Source organism: Triturus cristatus, chromosome 9 (assembly GCF_964204655.1).
Source record: "Triturus cristatus chromosome 9, aTriCri1.1, whole genome shotgun sequence".
NCBI classification, from domain to species: Eukaryota; Metazoa; Chordata; class Amphibia; order Caudata; family Salamandridae; genus Triturus; species Triturus cristatus.
The window spans coordinates 11,461,187-11,488,363 of record NC_140592.1 but is presented as its reverse complement, the minus strand read 5'-3'; the positions used below and the strand labels follow the sequence as shown (position 1 = coordinate 11,488,363).

General features: G+C 47.2%; 1 protein-coding gene across 4 annotated transcripts in view; it reads right to left on the bottom strand.

The window, feature by feature from the left end:
* The window catches only part of ALAS1 (5'-aminolevulinate synthase 1), a 608,833-nt gene that overhangs the window by 382,976 nt on the left and 198,680 nt on the right, over positions 1–27,177 (bottom strand). For 2 of the 4 annotated variants that reach the window (XM_085624225.1, XM_085624226.1), the window contains one exon: positions 9,768–10,070. The exons of the other annotated variants lie outside the window; for them this stretch is intronic. The gene's annotated coding sequence lies outside the window, so the exon portion shown is untranslated. The remainder of the gene's footprint in view (positions 1–9,767; positions 10,071–27,177) is intronic. 4 annotated transcript variants of the gene reach the window in all.

Below are 27,177 nucleotides of genomic sequence, written 5' to 3'. Positions count from 1 at the left end.
GTCTGTTAAATTCCAGACTAAGGCATACTAATAATGGTAGTTGGATTATGCTGATACAACCACAGGGTCGCATCAGCAATGTTATCGCTGTTTTCCATGGAACATCGCTGGAAAACCAGCGAGGTTTCATGGTAAACACCGCTATCGCTGAAATATTATCGCCATAGCGCTATGTATTTTTAATATAGCGTTATCATGGCAATAATTTTCAGCGATAGCCAGCGATAATATTTCTACCGCTATGTGGGGCCAGCGATAATTATCGCTGGCCCTTGTTAATATGTCCCTATGACTCAGGACCCTTGGGTCTTAGAAACCATCCAAGGTTTCAGAATAGATTTTGTGGAGAAGCCCTCCCAAGTTGTCCCTCCAAGGGAGTTAAGACTGACTGCAGATCAACAGGAAGTGGTAGATGAGGAGGTTAAATCTATGTTAGAGAAGGGCGCCATTGTAGGAGTGAGTTTAGGATGCAGAGATTTCGTAAGCACACTCTTCCTGGTCGAAAAGAAAGACAAAGGGTGGAGACCCGTGATAAACCTAAGAGATTTAAGCAGATTCCTAGTGTACATGCACTCCAAGATGGAAGAGAGCCATCTTTTAAGGGATATGTTGCTAATGGTGGATTGGTTGATGAAGTTGGACCTGAAAGATGCCTACTTTACAATTTGCATGGCCATGGAGTGTCAACCTTACCCTCAATTCACCTGGCGGGGTCGACTTCACCAATTCTGTTTGCTCCCCTTTGGCCTCTCGTTGGCATCATGGTGTTTTAGCATGGTAATGAGGACTGGCGCTTCCTTCCTCAGAGAAAGGGGCACTCGTATGATTGTCTAACTAGCTGATATTCTCATCATGTCCCAATCCCAAGCACAGGTTTTTAAGGAATAGGACATGGACATATCCCTTCCGGGGTATTTGGGCTTCATGGTAAACAAGGAGAAATCCATTCTGGCCCCTTCTCGCTCTCTTGAGTTTTACAGTTTAACAATAGACACAGTGAGTGTGATTCTGCTTTTGCCCTTAAAGACGAAAAGCAAGATTCAGAAAGAAATAAGGTACGTTCTCAAACAGGAGTCTTTAACTCTGAGGGAACTAGCCAGACATTTGGGTCTTCTGTTCTCTTCTGTCAAAGCAATTTTGCTTGGTCCTTTACGCCCTGGCGCTCTGCAAAGGATAATGGCAAAGGCCCTTCGGGCAGGATTATAGTCAGGGCCGGACTGGGAACCAAAACCGGCCCAACAAAGTGCTCGGCTGCCCCCCCCGGTGGGTTGGAGGTGCGGCCGAGCTGTTTTTGCGCGATTTTGATACAGGAGCCGATATTGCAGCTATGATGCAAAAATGCACCTGTAACAAAAAATGCACCAAGGGGCCTAAAACCGGCCCCCACCCTGGTGGCCCACCGGGGAAATGACCGGTGCCCGCTACAGCTAGTCCGGCGCTGATTATGGTATGTGGACAAGTTGTCTCTACACCAGGAAGCCAAGTTGGAATTGAATTGATGTTTGGACAATTTGGATGCCTAGAACGGCAGGGCGGTCTTTGGATGCTCTCCAGGCTTCATTCTGCAGTCAGATGCGAGCCTAACTGGTTGGGGTGCACGCTTGGGAGTACAGGACACTGATAGATTGTGGCCACACGCAGAGAGGTCACATCACATAAACTATTTGGAGTTGACAGCAGGTCTTTAAGCTCTCATGAGTTTCAGACATTGCACGGCAGTTCAGTTTTGCTAAATGGGCAATATTTCTGAGGTGGTAAATACAAATAGCTTAGGAGGAACCAGATCGTTGGACCTGTCAGAATTAGCCCCAAACCTTTGGCTTTTTTGCTTAGACCACAAAATCAGCTTGGGGGCAGAGTATTTGCCTGGGAAGGTAAATGTGTCTGCAGACTGGAATTCAAGTTTTTTATGGGATTTCAGCGAATGGAAACTGAGCAAGGAATGTTTCAGGAAACTGTCTCAGATTTGGGGCCCACTGCAGATAGATCTCTTTGCGAGCAGGCTGAGGTTTCAACTGAAGAGGTGCTACCGTTGGATGCCAGACCCGGGTGCTCTAGCACCCGGGTGCCTTCCTTCAGACTTGGAAGGGGTTCCATTCAATGCTTATATGGTCCCACCCTTCGCAATGATTCAGAGGGTTCTTCAGAAGATGAGATGGGAGAGATGCTCACCTATTCTAATAACTCCATGTCGGACATCACAGGCATGTTTTCCAAGGACTTTGGAACTCGCTTGCTACATTTCTTTTTTTTCCTGCCAAGGAGGGTCGGCTGAAATACACAGATGGTGAAGAAAACCCTCTGGTGCAGACAGAGACTTTGAGCCTTCTCGCTTGGAGAATATCAGGAGATCTAGAGAGATGTTTGGCCTTTCAGGAAGAGCTGAGGAACTCCTTGAGGAATCCGGGGCTCCAGGAACACGCTATAGGTAAAAAGAAATATAGAAAATGTGGGTATGTAGGTGCTTGGAAAGGGATTTGTACCCTGTGTTGGCTCCTATAGTTGGAGTTGTTAATTTTCTGGTAGAATGGTTTGATAGGGGCCTTAGTTATAGAACCGCAAACTGCTATAGGTTTGCGATCGCTGCTGGCACAGACTAATACAAGGTTAAGAGTAACAGCATTCTTACAAGGATGGAACAGCAACCCTCACTTGACGTACCAGCATTCTATTGAGGATTCCGTAGCCGCTTTCCTCCTGAGTGTTGCTATTCTGCAGTTCTGGTAGTCAGGAATCTAGTGAAACACACGCACTCAGCCTTTTCACAAGGACATCCATTTCAGTGACCTTCCCGCAAGGACATTTATTTCAACAAATGCCATATTTAGCATTCAAGGTTTTATTTTAGGCCTAGAACACTGTGACTGATAGTCAAGGCTTGGTGAAGGTTTGCTCCTACGTCATGTGGTGACCCGGCCTCCAGCAGGGTCATTGAGCCACCAGAGCCCCAGGGTCGGGCTGGACTGTTCCCATGAGGCACAGGGTCAAGACTGATTTGCATATGGCTGGGTCCAAACTGGAATGGCATGGTGAGCAAAAAAACGATGGATTTAGGCCCAGATCTCTGTACTGGGGTGAATGTTTGACATTGTTCTGCATTCTGTCCATCAACTGTTGTTTTTGGTTTGAGATTAGGCACAGGCCTCCAGTGCGTTTCAGAGGCATGAGCTGGCCAGCTCCAGCAGTGGCAGCCGGCATGGCTTGCGGGTGGCAGGGGGCGGGTGGCGGGGGGAGGGCGAGTGTGGGTCACAGGTGCACTCGCGCAAGGATAGGCAAAACAATAATAAAAAATGTACTTACCTTCCCGCCGGGTCCAGTGACTCTGCCCCATGCTTCAAGAATCAGGAAGCACAGCCAGGCCCCACTGACCAATCACAACACTGCAATGCAGCGTTGTGATTGGTAGGCACCCAGGTTTCCCCTGATCAATCAAAATGCTGCAATGCAGCGTTGTTATTGGTCTGAGCGCCGTGTTGGGGCTGGAGGGGTGGACATGTTCTCCATGCAGGCTGTAACGGGGAAAGTGCTCATGACTGCTTTGGATGGCCCGAGGGGGCCAACCAAACAGTCATTACGCACTTAGCAGTGGGAAAACCACTCCTCCCCTGCCTTGCTCCATGGGCAGAGCAGTCCGGCCCAACCCGCTCACCCGCAAAGCAACAGGAAACATAAAATGATAATAACTTGAAAGCAGTGGGGCGACTCTCCTCGCCATAGCGAAGGAGCCGCCACTGTGCTCCAGCCTATCCAGACGCCTTGCTCATGCTCATTAGCAGCATTATAAACACTCCTGGATTGGTTAGTTTGGGAACAGGTTCTGCTATGGGAGGTACGCTCAGAGCCAAGGTCTGCCATCCTCATACGTTAATTGCTAGTTTTCCCCTGTGATCCTACAAGGATGTTTTAAGCGCCTTTAACAGCTCCCGCTGTTCCCTGTACTTTTACTGTGGAGAACCCACTCAGAAGACTTGTTGGATTACTGCCTGGTGAGAAACCCACAGCTTTATGAATTGCCAAGAAAACAATTTGTCAGAGTCTCTCTAGGACAAACGCATTGGCAGACTTAAAGCAGGCTGTGTTGGTTCGCCTAATGCTGGGCTCACACTGTATGAGGTCACCCTGACTGGGGCTGACTCTCGCTACACCAGCTGCAACAGGCAGGGGAGGCCGAGGTGTGCTAGGGAGCTGAGGACAAGCTTCATGGCCTCACGTCCACGGAGAGCTGGAGCAATCACTCAACACTGTCACTCTGAGGCAAGAGGCCGTCCACCCTACACCTCCTCTCAGCCCATTGGTCTCAGATACTGGAAGCCATGGGCATCTCCTCCGGTATGGCAGAGGATCGTCACCCCACTGGTTTGAGGTGGAGAGAAACATAGAATGATAATAACTTTGTGTTATTATCGTTTTATGCTTCGTGTCCTCCTGCTTTGCGGTGGGAGAGTGGGCGGGGCTGCTCTGCTCTTGGAGCAGGGGAGGAGTGGTTTGCCCACTCCTGAGTGTGCACTGACTGTTTGGTCTGCCCTCTCGGGCTGCCCAAACCAGTCATGTGCACTTTCTCCGTTCGTGGAGAACATACCCACCCCTCCAGCCCCTGGCTGAGTGCCGTCTCACTGTGCTCAGACCAATCACAATACTGCATTGAGTCGGACACAGGAGCTGGACCGCATCCTGTGCATAGTGCATGAAGGCCACCGAATATATCTTGGAGGCTGGCAGACGACGGAGGACCGGATATGTAATTGGACCCACGATTACCTAAGTCGATTTTGAATCAAGACATAGCGGACGGACGAATGAAAATGAAACAGTGACATTGGCGCTCTTGATTGAGGTAGGCCCGCCATTTGGGCTAGGGAGGTGCATTACCTTCCGCAGCACCTTGTTAATTAGAATTTGCCGCTTCTAGTGAAATTGGGGCAGTGTGACTTATCTGTAAGATTGTGTGTACAGTAATGTGTTAACCCTGTCCTGAGGAGGCCGAAGAAGGAGTAAGGGCGAAACGTGGTCGCGTAGACATTTCAAAAAGAGGAGTCGCTGAAATATAGTGATGATTTGACATTGCATGATGGCACACTGGGATGGCCTACACTAATTAAAAGACTTTAAGTGTACTATCTGGACTACCTCTTAGTGGTCCTTCAGAGCTGTAAGGCGGACACTATTGGAAATTATTTTGTTTTGGGGTTAGTGTATTATATATTGATGTCTCTTTGTATATTGTGATTCATGTCATGTTATGGTGTATGTACATTTTTTGTGTATACATGTATTGTTGTTTTCTTCATGATTAGATGCCATTATTCATGTAGAGTGTAAATATGTTTTGATATAATTCGTCTAGAGTAATAATTAGAGAGGGAGCAATTAAATGTGCTCTACTCAAAAATATTTTTTGTATCTATTCCTTTATACCATTTTCTGATTGTATAAAACCATGAAGGCCACTTAGGCATCGTAAAGTCCAAGAAGAGACTCAAGCAGTCATACTGGTGGCCCGCCATCAACACCTAAATGGATAAGTTTGTACGGGCGTGTCAGCAGTGTGCCAACGCGGATAAATCGCTTACTCTACTGCGGCCCCCGATGGGTGAATTCGCCACTCCTTCCAACCCATGGCAAGAGCTATCAGTTGACATCTTGGGACCCATCCTGGGCTTGTGGGGCGTACCGAAATACGTGATCGTTCTGGTTGACAGGTACTCTAAATGGACTGAAGTGGAGGTCTTTGAGAGAGCGGACACGGATGCAATCATCGCGTTTCTCACTAGCGCGTTCTTGAGGGAAGGAATCCCGAGAATCATCACCTGTGATAACGGACCCCAGTTTACCTCTGACAAATGGACGGCCTTCACCCGGAGGAATGGGATCAAGACACAGCACACACCAGTGTATCACCCAGCTGGCAACGGCCTAGCCAAACGCTTTAACTCCGTCATCATGGGCTCAGTCCAAGCCGCCATCAGCGCGGGCAAGAACTGGGAAACAACTCAAGAACACGACCTGGACATACCGCATCACGCCCACGCTGACTGGATACAGCCCATTCAAGATCCTACGTGGAAGAGAACCATTTACGAGGGACAATCTCGTTTGGATGAACATGACACTACAAAGCAAGTGGTCCCCTGCGGAGGTTAGAAGCAACATCGAGAAGGCCCAGAAAATCTATAACGATAACTATGACAGGAAAAATGGCGTTCGAGAAGTCTCTTTGGCAGCAGGAGAGTGGGTCAGGGTGAAACTTTGCCACCTACGCAAGAAAGGTAACAGCAATTTCAGTAAACCACTACAAATCAGAGAACTCTATTTACGCTCCGCCCTCTTGAGTGTGGGCACACGGCCGCATGGCGAAGTGCAACAAAGTCCTCCAATGTTCGACGGACAGCAGTACCAACAGAGCTGGCTACGATGACGAGGAAACGGAAACCAATGCCGCCTCTGCCCCTGCGACCTCCAGAAGCTCCGGCACCCTGGGGGGCACAGGGGATAACAAAGGACCATGTAGCAAGAGGTGCCCCACACAGCACACACACCCTCAGGAGACTAATGATGCAGGCAACCCAGGCACTAAGCGAAGGGCACCGGGCGTACATAACGAGAGTCAAGCAGAGAGCAACACACAGACTACATCTCAGGCACAGGGGACACAAGGGGAGCAGGCCTCCTTGACACGCACCCGTACAGGACAGTTAGTGGTGCGTCCCAGTAGATATAACGAGTTTGCAATGTAACTCATCCCCAGGGAGTAAACTCTAAGCCCAGCGTGGGAAAGCCTCAGCATAGTTTTTTTCCTTTCCATCTCTCTCTCTCTCTCCCTCTCTGTCTCTCTTCCTCTCGCTCTCTCTCTCTCTCTCTCTTTTTTTCTCTCCCCTCTCTCCGCTTTCCACACAGCTGAGAGCTACATAATTGGTCATTGTCAGACCTGTTGTTCATATTGTTTGTACCTACGCAAAGCAATTGCACAGTTATGTATTCCTCTCTTTTGTTGTTATTAATGGGGGAGATATGTGGTGTCGCAGCGCAGTCTAGTCATCAGGCAACCACGTGACCCTGCGTGGTGCCTGACGGGACAGCGTGCTGTGACGCACCATTGAGAATATCGGAATAGCGGAGATCGCATGGGTCTCCCTCTCCGTGAATAAAGAATGAGTTAACCCCCACTCACAGTGTCCCCGTTATTTGCATGAGCGCCACACATTACATACCTGTCAACTCACACGGTGCAACACAGTCTCCCGGTGAGGAACCAATATCACAAGGTGGCCAGTAAATGAGCTGAACACCACTGTAAATATGGGTTTCTTTTAAGGCCCCACCCCTCCTCACACGGTGAGATTGTTCTTCAAGTTGGCAGGTATGCTGTAGGCTTAGAGACAGTGCACAGAATCGAGGTCATGGACCTGGCACACTCCTGTACAGAACGGCGTTTGCGGTTCCTTCATGTGCATTGCCTTTGAGCCAGCAGCGAAAGGAGGCGGGCTCTGTGCAGATACTTCCGGTCTATTCCAATCCTGCTTCCTGTGTTTTTTAGGCTAATGGGAACTTGCATTTTATTTTTACTGTCTCAGCAGGACCCTGAAATGTTCTTCCTTCTCCTGAGGAATGAGCATGGGCTTTACGTAGGGTTGCAGGTGGCTTGCTCTGTGGTGCCCCGGACCCTTTACTTGCTACACCTAATCTCAGGTCGCGAAGGCAGCGGAAGGACCAGGAAGTAAACGAGACTCTAAGAATCCTGTTTACTTTTTGTAGTTTCACCTTCTTGACCACCCTTTACCTTCTCAGCACCCAGAGAAAGGATGCTGAGGGGCTAAAGGTGACACAAGAGGTCAACCCTGTGACGTCATTGGGGATTTAAGGGTGTGTGATATCACTTCTCCTGATATTTTGGTGAAATTAGGTCTATAAGAATGTAGTTTATACTGTCACTGTCATGTCAGTAGTTACATCAGGATACTTTACTTCAAGGTTTTTACTAAAGTCTTTGCATTGCGTGATAATATATCGCAGTGTAATTGGCAGTACAGCGCAAGGCAGTATATTGAATTAAATGTTAGAATTTGTGTTACAAAATCTATATAGAACCTTGTTTTGTTACAGTGTTTAAAAAAATAAAGTTCTACAACTTTATTTGAAATTAAAAAATCCCTTTCAAATTCGAACCTCCACCCCTTCTCTAACCATAAAAACCTTCACCACCTTTAAACACCACCCACCCCTGAACCTGAAAAACCCCTCTCCAACCCTGAAAAATTGCCCATCCCTGAACCCTAAAAGCTACCTCAACTCCAAAATATCACACATCCATGAATACTAAAAATCCTTCCCCACTCTAAATCACCCCCGTCCTGAACCATCAGAACCCCTCTCCACCCTTTTCCACTCCTTAACACCGCCCATCTCTCAACCGTAAGAACCCCTCTCCACCCTTCTCCACTCCTTAACACCACCCATCACTCAACCATAATAACCCCTGTCCACCCTTCTCCACTCCTTAACACCGCCCATCCCTCAACCGTAAGAACCCCTCTCCACCCTTCTCCACTCCTTAACGCCACCCATCCCAAGGAAACCCTGTCCTCCCTTCTCCACTTCTTAACACCACCCATCCCTCAACCATAAGAACCCCTTTCCACCCTTCTCCACTCCTTAACGCCACCCATCCTGAACAGTTAGAACCCCTCTCCACCTTTCTCCACTCCTTCACACCGTGCATCCCGCGACCGTAAGAATCCCTCTCCACCCTTTTCCACTCCTTAACACCGCCCATCTCTCAACTGTAAGAACCCCTCTCCACCCTTCTCCACTCCTTAACACCATCCAACAGTCAACCATAATAACCCCTCTCCACCCTTCTCCACTCCTTAATGCCACCCATCCCAAGGAAACCCTGTCCTCCCTACTCCACTTCTTAACACCACCCATCCCTCAACCATAAGACCCCCTTTCCACCCTTCTCCACTCCTTAACACCACCCATCCTGAACACTTAGAACCCATCTCCACCCTTCTCCACTCCTTAACACCACCCATCCTGAACAGTTAGAACCCCTCTCCACCCTTCTCCACTCCTTAACACCTCCCAGCCTGTACCATAAGAACTCCTCTTGTAGTGTAGTTCCTATATCCCTGATAGGCTCTGCGCTTTGGAAAAACATACACTATAGATTTGACATAGGACTAAGGTCAGTATGTCTCTATCGAGTATATTAAACTTAACTACTTGTGTGTGCCAGCTAACTCAGAGGTCACTAGAAACTTCTCGAATATACAAGAAGGGATTAGTCTCTGACAACCGCATAAACATGACAACTTTGTTTCCCTTTAGAATCGGAACAATCTCAGAATCGTGGAAACAATAGATAACAGTTTCACTTAGTCAATCGTGCATGCTTCGTTTCTACAGAGTTGCACAGAAATAGAGATACGGCCGTTTTAACAGTCTTATTTCTCATGCAAGAGATATGAATTGCTACAATCGTAAGACAGACTGCAAAGTACAATATGTATGAGGTTAGCAGCAAGATAAAATAATACTGCAATAGCATGGTTTGTAGCTATGACATATATTAATCAAAATACATACATAAATAACATAAGCTAAAATGTGATACTCATCTTATGCTTCTAAATTGTTCTACCCCAGTGTACCTAACCTCAGTGCAGTACGAGGTTTGAAGCAGGTGCCATTTCTAATGTATGGCTAGCTATATTTTAGTTTAGCCAAGAGTTGCCAAAAGTTTCTCTAAGTTCTAGTCAGCTCCATACCTTGGAATGAGAGAGGTTGGAATCTCTTTGCTGGACTCGATAGTCTAACCCCCCGCAAGGGAAGTCAGAAAGCACTGGAGCTGGATTCTCTGCGAGGAGGATGGCAGCGTCAGGTCAGTGCATCAGGCTGGAACTCGATCTCCTTCCGAACTTGCCGTGGCGAACCGCGTAGTCTGGGTTGGATCGAATCCTCCGGGAACCGCAATTTGCCAGGACAAGTGCTGGTATATGTATACCTTGAAGGTGTCTAGGAATGCCAGTATTGATGTAAACGTCGGGCAGAGGAACGTCATGAATGAACTCCTAAGGAATAGATGTTAATGCATACTTAATGAGTTCTTGGAGAAATCAATATTCAAGCTGAGGGAAATTCCTAAAGGCTTAAGGGTCTGGTTTTCCAAGAATTCTGTGTGACGTGGATGGACAGATGTAGGTGGCCATGCCTGTATTTGGTTTGTACGGACAATGTCTACATAAGGGCCGGATTTCAATGACCAAATAAGGGCAATGTGAATTGTACCTATATAAGGGCATAAATCGGGAAACCTATATACGGAATCTAAATCTGCACACAACACCCACTCCAGTTTCGTATGAACTACGTTTCTAAATCCTAAACGTTCTAAACATATCTTAAAACAGAGTATCGCATGGGTTTGCTAAAATGAGCTAAAAACATATCTAAAACATATGTTCTAAAAATACATTACAAAACCATTGCTATGCATAAAGTGTTGTACATAATAAAGGCAATGTTCCATTCTAAGCATAGGATCACATTGAAATGCTAAACGAATGAACCAAAATATATACATGTGATGAGATGGCTCGTAAATACAGAAGAAAAAAGGGGCCAAAACCATTTCATATCAGGTTACACAAGTCAGTTTGTTATTCATGACAAGGTGGCATACTGTCCCTGGAAGTGTTATCAAAGAATTCTGTTCTCTATGAATAGTTCTACTATAAGCAGATTACTGTGCCAAAAAATGAAAAATACAATTTTGGGACGAGAAGAGAAAAAATATATATATAATCATAGAAAAAGTTCCAAAGTCAGTATCACGTTTGAAAAAGAATAAAGGCCAAATTCAGAGTCTCTCCGGAAGACTGTGTGCTTGAATCAAAAGTCAGTGTGTGGGGATGGAGAAAAAATAACATTTTCTAATCTTATACACAATAAGTCGTCTACCGTTGTGGGTGAGAGTTGGAATACCTCGTGTAGAAGATCAACAGCACATAGATGCGAACTATCGCCTTCAGCATGGGAAGCATCAGCAATGTTTGGATTGTATCTTACCTGCACGCATGGTGTCTCCTCTCGCACCTCAACAGTGGCATGTTGCGTCTGTGAGATCTCAATGAATGCCGCCATCAGGATTGGTAGCCACTGGGGATAACACATAGCATGGGCTGTAATCGGGTCCAGCAGAGTATCGATATCCGTAGGCATGACAATGGGAGAGTCAGACAAATGTCCAGCACGCATTCTTCACCACATTTCAGGCAGCGTAGAACAGGTAAAATGCAATCTTGCCAGATTGGTCTGAATGACAGAAACCAAGTGGTGTTTAATTCTCGTAGACGAGGTAAACCCAGAATTTGGACGATGCGCTCACGACACCTCATCTCCAATAGAGTTCCTTCCATGGTGAACTGGGTGTCGCTGGTGATTTGGCTTGCCATATCGTAGCAGTAGGAGCAAAAATAGTATCCCTGCAACGAGTGCTAAAAGAAGCGGCAGTCCGCCAACCACAGAGTGCACGAAGTTTGGAAATATTCTGAGGACTGCTTGAAAAGGTGCTAACAGTCCTGCACACATGTCTTAAATACATGTACAATACCGCTTGTATCAAACATGTTTAAGATACGACCTAACATTTCTGAGAAATGCACAGGGCAGTTTGTATACAAAAGGGTATGTATCTCCGCTGAAGTCCTTGCGACTTGGAGAGCATAGGTTTCCTTGGCAGAGGTGAAAGGTACAGTTTTTTGTAAACGAATGGCTTTCATTCTGCTTAGAGTATCAATTCGTATAGAAGAGATATTCAGTGAAGGCCATAAAGGCGACTCTCTGACCAAAGATTGGATTAATCACTGTTGCCGGTGAACCGTGCAGGTGGCAGGATAAGTTTGTAGTGGAACCGTCACAGGCCCCGTGTAAATTAATACCCTGACAAAGGAGAGAACCGCTTAGTGCGTGTTCACAGTTTTCACCGCTAAGAAACACTTCACGTCCCCCACTCCAACATCTCTGTGTGTAAGGTAAATCCCAGGATGTCTTGATGTATTCTTTACCCAACCTTTCATATTTGCCTGCTGGTATATTTTTTAGGCAATACTGAAAATGGAAAGTCGTAACAGGCAGAGTAATCTTAGCATGTATGATCCACTCAGTAGCTGGTTTTTCTGCCACTGTGAATGGTAATTTCTCCAGTTTTTCAATGCTCAGCACAGTGTAGTCTGCTCCCTTTGTGCCAGTTTGATCTGTTTATCAGTGAGATTGAATTCTGCAAACAGTGACGTAGTATTGATTAAACGCCAAGGCACATAGCCAGAACGCAGGTTTTGAAGCGTCCAGCCTAATAGCATGATAGAACGTAGCTGTGACTGACCATGTTGCAACATGACCAAGTCTTGTTCCATGATGTCTATGACAGAGGATACAATGCTGTCCAAAGAATATATCCTGGATGATGGAGTCGTTAACCCATTGTCTACTACAGAGAGAGATTTCTCTAAATTAATACGATCAATTTCTCGTATTCGTTCTGCAGTCTCTGCTTGGGTGACCTTCCATGCTTCATTATAAGCAGCGTAGATACCGGCATATATGAAACGTTTTTGATGTGGTTTTCTTGGTCCTAGCAAGAATTCCCTACGGTCTACGTCTTCTTGAATTAAAGTTAAGTGTTGTTTTACATCCTCTAGTGTAGCTTTCTGTAGCCAATCAAGGCAAAGTTTCCCTACACTATAAGTTGTTACTACCCCCAGATGCTGTCTTTGGTCATAACGTGGGTCTGGCCTATGAAAGGTAAAACCTTGTGTTTTGTTCAGGAATCTATCTTGACAGTTGTTTGTGTCTAAGGGCCAGAGTAACCATTTTTTCCATTCAGGATCTGATCTCTTATTTTTCAAAATAGTATATGTACGTCGACCTCCCCCTGTGTAGTGCTTTCACTTGTAGGTGCATGTATAGACGGAGTGTTCATGTCTTTTATCTTGGCTATTCCAAGGCATGATGTTTGTTGGATAGTGTCGTTCAAAAACATAATTTGCTCAGGGATGATACAGGCTCTAAACAAAGCTTCTATTCCCTGTACTTGCCAGTCTTTATTACCCCAGACAGTTTTCGTCTCAATGTTGTCTTTCCAAAAGTCGTAACCCTGTCTAGACCGTTGGGCAATAAAGGGTGTAGAATAAATCTGTTTGGTATTCGTAAACATATTTTTAATTCCTGTCTTGTTGACATTCTTAAAGTAAAATGTCTCTGCATTTGAGATATTAAACACTGAAAAATACGGAAATTTAATTGCAAATGTTTTCGAGCTACCCTTTGGTGGCGTAGACAATGTTCCCATTGGTTATACATAAATACATTTCTAGGTGTTGCAGATTTATGCAGGAAATGATGACCATAGTGGTTATAACTATACAGTTGTTCATAGTCTGATGAACCTTGTAAATATTAATTATTAGTGAATGCAGTTGACATCTCTCGATCAGACATCATATTATTAACAGTCTCGAAGTCCCAATCATTAGAAAAGGTACTGGAAGTAATAAAGTCACTTAATGAAATTTTAAATAAATGTGGAATCTTCAAAAGCTCAGACGGGCCAAAAATGTCATATACGGTTTTGTCCCAAACTATACCATCAGGTATAGGAATCGCTGTGATATTCACTGCTGACAAGTCTCTTGCTTCACGATGGAATGATTTGTGTGGCTGGAGAAGTAAGTTCACTCTTTTACTTGCAGTGTCCATTTGAATATATCTTCCACTTATCAGCATACCCAGAGTTATTACCAAAGCCAACCAAAGTAGAAAGAAGAATATTCCCAAAACAATCCATAGTTCAGTCCATGGTGAAACCAGATAAGTTTTTTCTGGTAGATGAAAAAAGTCTGTTGCTACTTCTTTGAAAGTTCTTTGTGCTGATGCCATTTCAGGCTCGCTGGAATCCTCAGAAAATGTATCAAAGTTCATGAAATAGCCAGAAGCATTTCTGTCAATGGTTGGAATTGCATCCGTATTTGATGAAATTGCTGGAACCAGTTGATCACTTGTTACTTCGTCATAAACAGGTGTATCTGAACGGACTGTTATTTGGGTCTCAAGAGGTACAAGGTCCATAGCATTGTTGCTTAATCCTCTATTTCTTACTGTCGAATCTTCAAAGGTGAGGAGTCTCTCACTATCCCACGCTACCGGACAAAGAAGTGGGGAGGTTCGAAATTTGCTACCCTTGCCCCGATCCTCTGGAACTCCCTTCCCCTGGATCTGCGATCCATCACCCTGTACCCGCTATTTCGCAAACTTCTCAAAGCCCATTTGTTCACAAAATCCTTTGATTAAATCCCCAGCAGTCTCCCCCGTTTTTTAGCCCTGGATCTGGTTAGCAGTAGCGCCAAGAAACCGCAGGTGTACGAGCGCTTTACAAGTATTTTAAAACTCAAACTCAAACTCTCAGTTTGAACCTCTTGAATTGTAGCCAGCGGAGTGCGTCTGCTACATTGGCGGAGTCCACTTGGCCTACTGCTTAGTATCGGCCACATAGTGGGGTTTGATCAGGTCGATGGACACAAATCTTTTCTCCTTTTTACCAGCAAGGGGTGGCAAAAGTACTGTTCTTGATCCGTGGATTGCTAGGACAGGTACTGGTTCTCTGTTTGAAGGCCCAAATTACTTCTTATCTGCGATCTTTTCTCTGACTAGAACCCCAGGCTTTGGGATCCAGACAGGCCTTGCTGGGACGGCCGGATTTTTCTCAGTGGTGGTTGGTTTCAGGACCACATTGCTTTGTTGCTTTCTTAGTTCATTTAAGTCCTGTAAAACAGCCAAACGATCTTTGATATCAAATTGTTTGTTTTCCACCACTGTGCCTTTCATATCTAAGTCCGGAACCAACATTCTAGTCCCAAACAGGACCTCATATGGAGTGACACCCCCTAGAGAACTTCTTGGCAAGTTGTTTATTGTGCGCTGGACCCCATATAAATGTTTGACCCACCCATCACCCGAACCTAACACCCTAGCTGTTATAGACTGCTTTATCTCCCGATTTTTTCTTTCCACAACAGAATTTCCCTCAAGATGGACTGGAGAAGAATACCGCAATGCTACTCCCAGACTGGCCATGGCTTCCTTTTAAGCCCTAGAGCTAAACGCAGGACCCTGGTCAGAATGTAGTGTGCCTATTGCGTATGTGCCGATAAAGACTCGCAAATCTTTTATAACAGTTCGAGCGTCAGCCGAGCGCTGAGGCCACATCCATAGGAACCTAGAGCACGAATCCACTGCGACCATGATATATTTATAGTTCCCATCCCTGTGTAAGGGACCGCAGTGGTCCAGGTAAACACAAGCTAATGGTTTATCTGAAATTAACAGGGGCATCTGCGCAGGACGTTTCACAGTAGAGACTTTCATCTTTTGGCATATTTCACAGTCCAAAACATAACTTCTAGTCTGTTTCCTAGTGCCTGGCCACCAGTACCTTTCTTTTAATAAAGCCACTGTGGCTGAAATACCTGCATGGGCAGAGGCGAGCCCTTCATGTGCTGCCAGGATTAGCCCTAGTCTATGTTCCATGTTTGGTATTACCCTATCCCCCACTCCAGGGATTCGAGCAAACGGAACATTGTTCGCATCGATTATATATGAGTATTTGAGTGGAAACTTTTAGGGTAATGCCGCACCGCTGCCTTTGCTTGATGCATTGACAGCCAGTATTATTTTGCTGTCTATTTTCATATTTGAACGAGTGATTGCAGCTACGGAAGCCGTTTGCACAGCCCCTTTCGCGGCTTCATCAGCCAATGAATTCCCTTCAACGTGAACGCCATCACGTTGATGACTCAGCGTGTATATCACGTGAGTGTTCTGTAGTCCATTTCGCAACTGAACTACTTGTTCCCAAAGCGTTTTATGCTTGATTGTGCCACCTTTTGCATATTCGAAACCATTTTGAATCCAGTTCTGTAAATATTCATTGTAAGATTGAACACAGTAAAAAGAATCGCGCACTATCAGTGTGGGGAATTCGCGATCTGTATTTTCAAGTGCCATCTTAAATGCTTGTAGTTCAGCTCGCTGAGCAGTACAATCTCCTAGAGATTGGGTTTTTGTGACCATTGGTCTGAATTTGCCATCTCGCATACGACCTTTAACGATAGCACACGCTGCACTGTAAGCTTGTTTACTCCCGTAGCGGGCTGTACAGATCCGTCAGTATAAATTATAAATTTGTAATGGTCAAGAGGGAGAATCTCAATAGGCAGAGGACATTCGTGTTCATATTGCAGGAATGCTTGTGTTTTTAAATTAGGATCAAAAACATATTCAACATCAGTTGCAGCAAGAGAATTAACCCATTGTATCCATCTCGGATGTAAAGCTTTTGCATTTGGAATGCTAGCTTTAGTAACTGACTCTAAGGCTGGTACAGGAGTCACGACCATTATGCGTTTCCCCTGTGCGGGGGCTCTTTCTTTTGCTACAGCGGTTTGAACTGCTGTCAGAATTTTTTCTGTAGAAGTGAATTTCATTTCTGCTTGTGTATACAAGTGGGATTTGTATGCAATTGGTACTTTTTCACCTTCGTTAAAAGTTAAGTAGGTGAATCCGCATTGACCCGGAATTATTCGGATCACTAAGTTGCGTACGTTTACGCGTGTTTGCAAGTATTTCGTTTCTAACATGTCTGTTTGGAGTGAACGCAAAATTTCTGTGTGTTTTTGAGTCCAATGTGTGATTTTAAAACCAGGTTTGATTAATTCGTAGAGAGGTTTAACCCTTTCTGCGTAATTTAGAATGTAAATTCTTCCACAATTCAGGAAACCTAGAATCGACTGTAAATTTTTCAGCGTTTTTGGCGGTTGGAGCAGCGCACACTTTTCTAAAAAGTTGGCTGCCAGGCTTTTGCCTTCACTTGAAAGTTCATATCCTAGGAAAAGGACGTTGAGGTGGCCAATTCTTGACTTTTTTAAAGTTGAATTTGTAACCCTCTGAGGCGAAGCCCAATATTATGGGGCTCACCCTGTTCGAGTGCCTATCCAGGTCATCGTCTGTCAGATATATATCATCGACATATGACAATGTCTTCTCATCATAAGTTTGTAGTAACTCTGTTACCCTTGCTGAGAATAACCCCGGGCTGTTTTTGAATCCCTGGGGTAGTTGACAAAATTGACGCTGTGTCCCCATTATTCAGAAAGCGGTCAAATGTCTGCTTTCTGGTGCAATATTTTGACAAAAGAAATCATTTGAAATGTCTAATGTGGTTTTATATTTTTTACCCACAATGTTATTCATTACTGCTGTACTATGTGCATTTTGCACTGCAAATGTTTTGCAACAAGAATTTAATTGTCTGTAATCCAAAACTAGACGATATGCATTGTCTGGTTTGGAGACAGGAAACAAAGGATTGTTCATTGATGAGGTGCATGTTTCAATCATCCCCTGGTATTGAAGTTGATCTAAAATATCCCTGACCTGTTTTTTAGCTTCTTGCTTAACTGGGTACTTCCTTTGTGCAGTCGGTTGATTTTTTAACTGGATCTTATGGTGAGGTGAGTCCTCATACCATCCTACATGATTTTTATACAGTGCTGGGGCTTGGGCTACTGCCCATTTCCTGGCTAATGTATATTTTAAATGAACTGGAATATGGTTGGAGAAGGCAGGCATAATTATGGCCTCGCCATGTGGGCACTCCCTGACAAACTCTGGTGGCCAATCCCGTTCTGCTAGAAGTATGTCATAACACCTTGAAAGATGCTCCCAAAGAGTGCTTTCACTTTTCTTGGTATGTTTCCCTCCATCCGGAGTGTTATTTCATATAACCTATGTGGAGAACTAACCCTGGTGTCTACAGTCTCAACTTATATGTCTTCATTCAAGTCCACTGTCTCCAGAAGCCCCTTCAGGTTCTGGCGAGCTATTGTAACTTCTGCTGCACTGTCCAGCATGGTCTGGGCCCACTCTCCGTTCCTGAGTTGGGTTCTCAGTATTCTCGGCATGTCTGATCTTCAGACCTGCTACCTTTTTCTTGGTGAATTGAGGTTTTGTTTATTTTTCTGAACGTGTTGATCGTCTTTGGACTTCACGCGTTCTTCCTTGTTCTCTGACCGTCCTCTTCATTCAGATATCTGTGACGATATCTGAAAGGTACGAGAGGAACGTGTATCATTATCTCGATATCTGTCATGTTTTCTCAAATTATCCCTATTCCTGAGGTTGTACCTCCTTTCAGAGGGCTCCTTCTGTGGAGGAGACCTGCCTCTGGAATGAGAACGTTTCTCTTTGGATTTCTGTTTACCAGGCAGTCGCTCCCCTCACCGCCACGCAGCCCCCTGTGTGACCACTGACCGCTGCTGCATTGTGTCTGCCTGCGTTAGAGTGACTGTGCCCTCCTTCTCTTCTGTACCCACGAGTGAGTGATTCTCCCCCACTGTACCTGTGTATTTTGCTGCCTTGATTGTCCCCCTCTCCTTTGGTGCCCAGATTGTGTCCCTTTTTTCTTCTGTCTTTCCCCGCGTCTCCCCCTCGCCGCCCGTTTCCCGCCGCCGCGTCCCGTAGCTCCGCCCCCTCGCACCCTATTGGCCGCCGTGTCCCATAGCTCCGCCCCCTCGCACCCTATTGGCCGCCCCGCTCCCACCTCCCAGCTGCTCCTCCCTCCCTCTCCCACTCATATGGAGGCCGCGCAGCGGGCGCGCGCAGCGGGCGTGCCGCCGGCGCGCCAAAGGCGCGCCAAAGGCGCACCTAAGGCAAGCCCGTCTGGGCCCGTCTGCGCCTGGCCCGCGCCCAGCACCAGACCACCTGGCCCCCGCAGATGCCAGCCCACCCGCAAGACCTACAACGCCGCCACTCTCATCGCACTCAACACCGGCCGGAGCCCCGGCTGCTGCAGAGCCACCCCAAGACGCACCCACGGACCCTTCACCTGCCAATCCTGCAAGTTCTCCTGCATCCGGACCCGTACCGCACCCGCCAAGCCAAGCACCAACAGCAACCACCTGAAGCACCTGAAGTGCATCCTGCTCAACACCCGCTCCGTCCACAGGCACGCAGTGGAACTCTGGAACCTGCTCGACGCCACATGCCCAGACGTCGCCTTCCTCACGGAAACCTGGATGAACGCCTCCTCAGCACCCGACATCGCCATCCCGGACGGATACAAGATCACCCGGAGGGACCGCGCCAACCAGAATGGAGGAGGCATCGCCATCGTCCACAAGAACACCATCCGCAACACGACCAACTCTGAAGACACCCTCACAGCCGCCGAACACCTGCACTTCCGAATCCACACCGACCCCAAGACCCCCCTCAGAGGCACCCTCATCTACAGACCCCCGGGACCTCGCACACAATTCAGCGAAGACATCGCCGACTTCATCAGCCCACACGCCCTCCCCTCCGCTGACTACATCCTCCTCGGGGACCTCAACTTCCACCTGGAGAACGACCGCAACACCACCACCCTGCTGGACAACCTCGCCAACCTCGGACTCAAGCAACTGGTGACCACCCCCACCCACTACGCCGGCCACACGCTCGACCCCGTCTTCTCCTCCAGCAAGGACATCACCTTCAGCCACGCCACCGGACTCCACTGGACAGACCACAGCTGCGTCCACTTCAGCTTCAGAAGGACCACGACTCACCACCACCCGCAACTGGTCCCCCGCAGAAGCTGGAACAAGATCCCTGCCGACCAGCTCACCACATCCCTGAGCCAGAACCCCCCCACCAGATCAGCGAACCCCAACCAAGCCGCCAACAACCTCACGAAATGGATCAGCAACTGCACAGACGACCTCGCTCCACTGAAGACCCCCCCGCCAGACCCGGCACCAAGAAAGCATCTTGGTTTACCGACGAACTCAAGAGCTCCAAGAAGAACTGCCGGGCCCTCGAGAAAGCCTGGCGCAGAGACCCAACTACAGACAACATGACCACCCTCAAGCTCGCCACTCGAAGACATCACCAGCTGATCCACGACACCAAGAAATCCGCATTCAAGGAACGACTGGACAACAACGCCCGCAACAGCAAGGAACTCTTCAACATCGTCAAAGAGCTCTCGAACCCCAGCGCCGGAAACAACGACATCACGCCCTCGCAAGACCTCTGCAACTCACTCGCCTCGTTCTTCCACAGCAAGATCGCAGATATACACAACAGTTTCAGCACACAGCCAACGCACCCTACGACCGGAACAACGCCCCCCCACCACCACCCTCCGCGCCTGGACCCCAGTCAACACCGAAGACACCATCTGCACGATGAACTCCATCCACTCAGGATCTCCAACCGACCCCTGCCCTCACCACATCTTCAACAAGGCCGACTCCGTCATCGCACCCCACCTACGGGACATCATCAACGCCTCCTTCGACACCGCCACCTTCCCAGAGAGCTGGAAGCACGCCGAACTCAGCGCCCTTCTGAAGAAACCATCAGCGGTCCCCACCGACCTCAAAAACTACCGCCCCATCTCGCTCCTTCCTTTTCCGGCCAAAGTCATCGAGAAAACCGTCAACAGACAACTGGCCGCCTTCCTCGAGACGAACGGATCCCTCGACCACTCGCAGTCTGGCTTCTGTGCCAACCACAGCACCGAGACCGCCCTCATCGCAGCCACCGACGACATCCGAGCTTTGCTCGACAACGGGGAAACAACGGCCTTCATCCTCCTGGACCTCTCCGCGGCGTTCGACACGGTCTGCCACCGCACCCTAGTGCAGCGCCACAACAACATCGGTATCAAGGAGAAGGCACTGGAATGGATCATCTCCTTCCTCGCCAGAAGAACACAGAGAGTCCGCCTACCCCCGTTCAGATCCGAGGCCACCGAAGTCATCTGCGGCGTACCACAAGGATCATCACTCAGCCCCACCCTCTTCAACGTCTACATGAGCCCCCTCGCAGCCATCGCACGCCAACACAACCTCAACATCATCTCCTACGCCGACGACACCCAGCTAATCCTCTCCCTCACCAACGACCCCGCCACCGCCAGAACCAACCTACACGAAGGGATGAAAGATGTAGCCGAGTGGATGACGAACAGCCGCCTGAAACTGAACTCAGATAAAACGGAAGTCTTCATCCTGGGATCATCACCCTCCGCCTGGGACGACTCCTGGTGGCCCCCTGCCCTTGGCAGCGCACCCAAACCAACAGACCACGCACGCAACCTGGGCTTCGTCCTGGACTCCTCCCTCTCCATGACCAGACAAGTCAACGCCGTCTCCGCATCATGCTTCAACATCCTACGCATGCTACGTAAGATCTTCCGGTGGATCCCCACCGAAACCAGGAAGACGGTCACCCAGGCCCTCGTCACCAGCCGACTGGACTACGGCAACTCCCTCTATGCCGGAACCACAGCCAAACTCCAGAAACGACTCCAGCGCATCCAGAACGCCTCAGCACGCCTCATCCTGGACATTCCCCGACACAGCCACATCTCCGTACACCTGAGAAACCTGCACTGGCTCCCAGTCAGCAAGAAAATCACGTTCCGACTCCTCACCCACGCACACAAAGCTCTCCGCAACCAAGGCCCAAGATACCTCAACGACCGCGTGACCTTCTACACTCCCACCCGCCAGCTTCGATCAACCAGCCACGCCCTCGCCACCGTACCCCGCATCCGAAGAGCCACAACAGGAGGAAGATCCTTCTCCTACCTGGCTGCCAAGACGTGGAACTCCCTCCCCATCCACTTCCGCCTGACCCAAGACCACCTCTCCTTCAGGAAGCAACTCAAGACCTGGCTGTTCGAGCAGTAGCGGACCCCCCTCCCCCAAGCGCCTTGAGACCCTCCGGGTGAGTAGCGCGCTATACAAATGCTTGATTGATTGCTTGAAGAGGTAGGAGTGTTTTTAGGAAAGACCTTATCAGGACTTTCAGACAGTTGTGGTTTTACTGGTTTCCCTCCCAGTCTGTCTCTGCCTAATTCCTCATAGGATTTTTCAATTATTCTGGCTAGTTCTTGTGGTTGTTCTGTTACATCAAATTCCCTTAGTTTTCGGCGGATCGCCACCGATGCTGCTTCTCCTTTAATATTAGATAATATTATTGCTGACACCTGGTCGAAATTCTTAAGTAACTTCAAACCTAAATTCAGAGCAGGCTCGGCCCCGTATTCGTTTTGAATCTGTTTCAGGACATCAGGTATTACCGCCATTGACGGAACACCATGGGTTTTAGTGTAGACAGCAGCAAAGACTGTGCCCCAAGAGGTGCAGTCTTCCAGATGGGGTGTGATCCCCATTGGTAAACAAATTGTTAAAATTCTGTGTTTTCAAAAGGGGTAGTATTAGGAAATACTGCTTCGATTTGAGTAATATTTTGAGCTAACCAAAATGGAATTTGTTCGCGTTTTGCGGGTAATTTACCCATGACTGAGTGTAAAGTCTGTGGAGTAATTTTTAACGTATTCCCCTGATGAGGGGCTGGATTTTGAATTGTTAATGGTTGCTGGACTGTGGCAGTCCGCATGACATATTGAACCGATTGTCTATATATCTTGATTAATTCCTTGAGTTGAGCAAGTAAATCTACGTCTGACATAGTTTCAATGTCAGGATGAGGTGTGTAGCCGGCTAAAACCGGCCATGTTGCTCCTGGTCTAACTAGTGGACCGAGCCTGGTAATGTGATTGTAATGTTTTAGGGCACCTTTAAACCAGAGCTCATGCTCCTGGTATGTGAGTGGAATTTCAATATCCTTGAAAGGAATATATTCCTCAGGTGGTTCATCTTTGTTGTAGAAGTGAAACAAATGTGTTACGGGATTTGATTCTGGGAATACTATCCATGAATAGAATACCTCTGTCTGGTGAGATTCATGTGCCTCTATCACAAAAACTGCTCTACCACCTCTTGGTGTCAGACCATGTTTTATAAGTTTTAGAGTGATGGCTCTCCTTAAATTTGGCGGGATGTGTATAACACCCATCTCGTCTTCATTAAGACCTGTAAGGTCAGCCGCAGCTGTACCGTTGTCGACGACAATATCTCCGGTGTCGGACATTGTTTAATGAAAAATTGCAAAGTTTCAAGGAAACAAAGAGAAGGTGCACAATATTTTGGAACACTGTATCCTTCAACGTTGAACAAAACCAAACAGCTAAAACATAGGACTTTCGTCCTACTCAGCTATGGTGGGTATTATCCCTACCCACTCCAGACGTTTTATGTCGTTTTATGAGTAGAAGGTCTCTGAGAAACGCACAACTGATTTACTTCAGTATCTAGCGTTAAATTAGTGCCTTACCAAAACGTTGGGCGCCATATAGTGTAGTTCCTATATCCCTGATAGGCTCTATGCATTGGAATAACATACCCTATTGAACCCATCTCCACCCTTCTTCACTCCTTATTACCACCCATTCGACAACCGAAAGAACACCTTTCCACCCCTAAACCACATCCATCCTTCAACCCTAAGAACCCCTGTCCACCCTATCTATCGAGTATATTAAACTTAATTACTTGTGTGTGCCAGCTAACTCAGAGGTCACTAGAAACTTCTCGAATATACAAGAAGGGATTAGTTTCTGACAACCGCATAAACATGACAACTTTGTTTCCCTTTAGAATCGGAACAGTCTCAGAATCGTGGAAACAATAGATAACAGTTTCACTCAGTCAGTCGAGCATGCTTCGTTTCTACAGAGTTGCACAGAAATAGAGAGACGGGCGTTTCAATAAAACGGTTTATTGAACAGTCTTATTTCTCATGCAAGAGATATGAATTGCTACAATCGTAAGACAGACTGCAAAGTACAATATGTACAAGGTTAGCAGCAAGATAAAATAATACTGCAATAGCATGGTTTGTAGCTATAACATCTATTAATCAAAATACATACATAAATAGCATAAGCTAAAATGTGATACTCATCTGATGCTTCTAAATTATTCTATCTCCGTGGACCTAACCTAAGTGCAGTACGAGGTTTGAAGTAGGTGCCATTTCTAAAGTATAGCTAGCTATATTTTAGTGTAGCCAATAGTTGCCAAAAGTTTCTCTAAGTTCTAGTCAGTTCCATACCTGAGAATGAAAGAGGTTGGAATCTCTTTTCTGGACTCAATAGTCTAACCCCCGCAAGGGAAGTCAGAGAGCACTGGAGCTGGATTCTCTGCAAGGAGGATGACAGCGTCAGGTCAGTGCATCAGGCTGGAACTCGATCTCCTTCCGAACTTGCCGTGGCGAAACGCGTAGTCTGGGTTGGATCAAATCCTCCGGGAACCGCAATTTGCCAGGGCAAGTGCTGGTATATTTATACCTTGAAGGTGTCTAGGAATGCCAGTATTGATGTAAACGTCGGGCAGAGGAATGTCATGAATGAACTCCTAAGGAATAGATGTTCATGCATACTTGATGAGTTGTTGGAGAAATCAATATTCAAGCTGAGGGAAATTCCTAAAGGTTTAAGGGTCTGGTTTTCCAAGAATTCGTTGTGACGTGGATGGACGGATGTAGGTGGCCGTGCCTGTATTTGGTTTGTACGGACAATGTCTAAATAAGGGCCGGATTTTTATGTCCAAATAAGGACAATACGAATTGTACCTTTATAAGGGCATAAATCGGGGAACCTATATACGGAATCTAAATCTGCACACAACACTCTCCACCGGTAAACACATTCTTGAACCATAACAGATACTATCCAATCGTTCTCCACCCATCCCTGAACCCTAAAAACCCCTCTCCACTTATAAGACATCACTCATCCGTGAATCCTAGAACTCTTGCCACCACTAAACTCCACCCAACCTTGAATCCTAAAACTCCGCCTCCCCCAAACACCACCCATCCCACTGATGAAAGTATTAAATACGAAGTAACAAGTTCCTTTGTAGACGCACGCGCTGCGAGGATGGTTACAACGAGTAGAAATACCGAGGGAACTGGAGTACGAACTGAAACCACCCAAGGTGAGGCTAGTGAACCTTACACTGGTTTTACTTAGGGGGTTATTTACAAGCCCCTTGCGCCGCCGATGCGTCACTTTTAATATGGGAAAAAGTGAGGCACCGGCGGCGCAAGGGGCTTGTAAATAAGCCTTTGTTGCTACTCAGAAATGTGCCCCACAGGGTCACTCTTACGCTTGAATCAAATATCTGACTTTAGTGGAATGTTCACAGTCCATCCGGAGCCTGGAAGTCTGCAGGAGCTGCAGAGTGGCAGCATTTGCACCCGTGGAGCTGTGCTCAGGTGTGACATTCATGCTACATAACAGGAAGGCACAGTGACATATGATACGTTTCCTGTTCTTGTTTCTCCAGTGGGAGCAGTAACTCCACCTCTCCTGTGCCCTCATTTCCGTGGGTCCTCTCTCCAGTCCAACCCTTAGACCCCTTTTCAGGTGTAGTTTGTGTGTGTTTTTCATTGTGGGAAACGTCCAGGGAACCACTGGCAGTTGTCCTGGCACCTGAGTTTCTGGGTCTTCACCCACACTCCGGGCACTGCCACAAACCACCCTACAGACCTGCATTTTGCAGATGCGGAAATACCACAAAACGATCAGAAATTCCGAGTTAGCAAATCCCATGTGTGAGGGAATGTCCACTTTGGGAATCAGGTTTGTGACATGAATCTACGTGTTTGTTATGTACAACAGGGCTCTGAGGAGCAGAAAAAGGATTTGGGAATGCCCATGAGACGGTTGCAATGAAGGTATGTGTGTGGCAGGTGACGTATGCTGGCATGACGCATGCTGGCATGACACATGCTGGCATGACACATGCCTGTAACCCCACAGGAAGGCAGCAGGCAGGCGACGCATGCTGGCATGACACATGGCACCTCCAGGGAAGGGGTAGGCTGCTGCACTGAAGGTGTGTGTGTGGCTGAACAGGGAGGCACCAGGCAAGTGACGCATGCTGGCATGACACATGGCACCTCCAGGGGTTGGCAGGCTGCTGCACCGGAAGGTGTGTGTGGCTGAACGGGGAGGCACCAGGCAGGTGAGACATGCTGGCATGACACATGCCTGTAAACCCACAGGATTACAGCAGGCAGGTGGCTTATGCTGGCATGACACATGTCTGTGACCCCACCTCCTAATTACAGCTTTATCTCTCCTGCCTCGAGGCTCCATCCCGAAGCACCTCCTGATTCAAGAGATTGCAGGCTGCAGCTGTCTCTAGGGTTGTCTTCGGGGATGGGGAGGTCCCATTTCTCAGCTTTGATCATATGACGTGGTGTCTCACCTGCCAGAGGTGAGCAGCACCCACCCATGTCCCTTGGCGCAGTGTGGGCGTCACGCTGTACACTGGCTCATTCGTTTTTAGACCCTTTAACTTTTTACTTCCAAATATTTGTGTTTGGGTTTTTGTGAAGTGCAACAAAAAGGGACAACGCGAGGTTTGTGTCAGGAGCACTAAACACACATGTTTGATGCCCCCACAGCCCCCTGAATGCCACAGTGGCCCTGGATTAAGGGGCTGAGTCAATGTGACAACAGGTAAGAGCTGGGCGGGTGAAGCGTTGTATTGTGTTGTGGCATTTGTATAGAGTTCACGACCCCTGTGTGCCGCACTGAAGTCTTATTGAAGTGGGGAGCACGTTATACTGTGTAGGTAGGGTGTATGGCTGGGAGGGTGTTGTTTTTGTACTGAGCCTATATAGGAAGCATTGTCATGTTGTGCGTGTGTTGTTTTTGGACTGAGCCTGTACAGGAAGCATTGTCATGTTGTGCGTGTGTTGTTTTTGGACTGACCCTGTGTTGGAAGTGTTGTAATGTTGTGTGTGTGTTGTTTTTCTACTGAGCCTATATAGGAAGCGTTTTCATGTCGTGCATGTGTTGTTTTTGTATTGAGCCTGTATGGGAATTGTTGTCATGTTGTGCGTGTGTTGTTTTTCTCTTCTGAGCCTGTGTAGGAAGTGTTGTCATGTTGTCTGTGTGTTGTTTTTCTACTGAGCCTGTGTAGGAAGTGTTGTCATGTCACACGTGTGTTGTTTTTGGATTGAGCCTGTGTTGGAAGTGTTGTCATGTTGTGCCGTTGTTGTTTTTCTACTGAGCCTGTGTAGGAAGTGTTGTCATGTCACACATGTGTTGTTTTTGTACTGAGCCTATAAAGGAAGCATTTTCATGTTGTGCGTGTGTTGTTTTTGGACTGAGCCTGTGTTGGAAGTGTTGTCATGTTGTGCGTGTGTTGT